We start from the raw sequence: 2,743 nt of genomic DNA on the forward strand, positions 1-2,743 counted from the left end.
TTACACAGGGTCCAGTAATCTACTGCAGACAGGTCCACTAATCGACATATCATCAGTGTGCGTGTGTGTGCGTGTGTGTGTACTGTGTGGTGTGTGTGTGCTTTTTTGAGTGTGTGGAAGTGAATGGAATATATGCAATGAAAGTAGGAGGCAGGAATCATACTTCCCCCATTCAGACAGCATCTGTGGCCCGGAGCACAAAATACACACGGAAGGGAAGCGCGTTTCATTTGGAGTCTTTTCATTTATTTGCACTTTTAAATTGGAATTACAGTGAAGAGAGTAAATAGTATAATCATGACAATACAAATGAAAAAAAAAAGGAAAATCACAGCGCAAACAAAAAAAACAAAACAATAAAAATATAATAACATAAAAACAATCGTTTCAGAGGCAATCTGTGAAAAGAATTTGATGATGATCACTACAGCGTAATAAAAATGAAAATAAACTAGTTAGGACACACTGAGGCGGGCGGTCTGCAGTAGTAGTCTGGGCAGAGCGGGGCAACACAATGCCATCTATGCCCACCCACCCCACATCACTGGCACTGCCCGCCACAAGGAGCGGAACCCCTGTAGAACCAACGTGTTCCGCTATCAGGGTTCTCCTGTGACGGCCTGCCTACCAGTAGCGCAGCCCAACCGATAAAGACCAGGCGGAACGACTAGAACCGGACACGGCACACTCACAGCTTGCTCCGGGCAGCCAGGGGGTCTACGGGAAGGGTGCAGTGATTTCTGGGACTGACATACATTCAAATGGATTTGCTTTGACCTTCCCAAGACACACCTGGGGCTTACAATCATACACGTGCCTGTTGCGTAAAAACAGTGCGAGCGGTTCTACCCATACCACGCCTATGCCAAAACCACCTAAAATACTACGGTTCCATCATGGCTACGCTATATATATATATATATATATAATATATAGCTAGATATATAGATATTCAACATCTCAGAGAGCCATTCTCATAACTTGAAGGATGTTGTAGTGCCATTTCTAGTGAGCCTTTCATTGTCCGAATGTCCGTACAAGGAAGAACTTTTTTTTTTTCCCTGTTTGTTTGAAAATGTCATTAATCAGCAATTAGAGAAAAGTGAACTGTGGACCTTGGCCCTGTGGTTAAGGACAAGAGGAGAAGGAGAGGGGGAGGACGTCACGTGAGAATGGCTCTCTGAGACTGCAAGCGCGTGCCTGCCGTGACGTCGTCCAGGCAGGCCAGAACACGTGACGACTCGTAACCGGTTCAGTCATATAAGATAACGACCATCCGCAGATGGAGGATGCCTCTCGGCTTGGGTCTTTCATACAAAAAAAGAGCCGCTCGGCACCTAAGAGTGGCATCTCGCTAAGCTAGTTACAAAGGAATGCTTGATTTAGAAAAAAGAATTATAAACTAAAAGAAATCATGACAAAAACCGTTTGTTTATATAACACGGAGTACTAATGTCCAAAAAACTTCATGTGGTACATTTGAAAACTAATTCATAACTCTAATAGTGGAGGCAATACATTATAGCTGAAGTGAAGGACACGGGATAAATAGAGTTTTTAAAAGACACAGGTTTAAAAGAAGAAGTCATCATCACTGTACTGTAGTGCTGTTCTGTGACGTCGAGTTACGGGCCTCTCGTTTCTGAAATCAGTGCAAAGACAGAGGCGGCCGCGTGTCCGTAACTGCTGCGGACTCGAGAGTTGTGCACCGGACTGGAGCCTGTGACCTCCTTTCAGTCAGCTGACCACCGCACAGCACAGCACAGCACAGCACAGCACACCTAGCCTGGGCCTAATCCCAACACTCACACACACACACACACACCATCGCATCCCCACTTCAGTACACCTTCAGGTATCATAGTTGTGACGTAGGATAAGTCTGGACATACAAGACCTTCCATTCCTCCTGCATTCTTTAACCACTCCAAACTCCTCCCATTTACAGGTGTGAAGGGTGCAAAGGTGCGAGGGTACGTGATGGGGGAGTAGGCCTCAGGTGTCCTGGTCCCCTAGTGGTCACCCAGTGGTATAGTCACGACATGGCCATACACGGAGCACTCGACAGAGACTACAATGTGTTGCTCGACTATGCTACAGTACGTATATATATATATATATAAACATACATATATACATACATACATACAGTACGTATATATATATATAAACATACATATATACATACATACATACATAAATGCTTACTGGTCCGTTGGCACTGAAATGAAACAAAGGGCTGGGGGTCTATTTTGTTTTAGCTAGTGTTTCTACCTCAGTGATGGCGAAGTACACGCTAGTCAGGACGGAACTACTTCCAAGGCTTTTTAGATCTCTAACAGACTAAGATGACGACACACAGATGGATAAGAGGTTTCCAGTAGAGGGGTAGGGGGGGCTGGAGATAATCAGTCATTAATGATGGAACTCAAGCAGGTATCCAGCGGAGGCAGAATAGGCTGGTTCCAGTACTAAGATAAGCAAGCAAGGGAGTGTGTGTGTGTCTGCGCTACTCAAATATGGGAGCTTGGGTGTCGGGTGGGTGGGACGAGGGGAAGTGAATACTGTGGCAATCACACAGAAATGAGATGGAGAGAGAGAGAGAGAGAGAGGAGTGTGTGTGAGAGAGCAAGAGAGAGAGAGAGAGAGAGTGCGTAAGCAAGCAAGAGAGAGAGAGAGAGAGAGTGCGTAAGCAAGCAAGAGAGAGAGAGATGGGCTCAGAATCACTGCATCAAGATGTAAG

At 45.4% G+C, this 2,743-nt stretch overlaps 1 protein-coding gene across 1 annotated transcript in view; it reads right to left on the reverse strand.

Moving 5' to 3' along the window:
* Nucleotides 1-243: 243 nt before the first annotated feature.
* Nucleotides 244-2,743, reverse strand: part of rab11a (RAB11a, member RAS oncogene family) — a 10,639-nt gene continuing 8,139 nt past the window's right edge. Inside the window, exon 5 of the mRNA XM_080847425.1 lies at nucleotides 244-2,743. This exon is cut by the window's right edge and continues 1,613 nt beyond it. The gene's annotated coding sequence lies outside the window, so the exon portion shown is untranslated.

The sequence above is a fragment of the Sprattus sprattus genome (genome assembly GCF_963457725.1).
Source record: "Sprattus sprattus genome assembly, chromosome: 11".
NCBI lineage: Eukaryota > Metazoa > Chordata > Actinopteri > Clupeiformes > Clupeidae > Sprattus > Sprattus sprattus.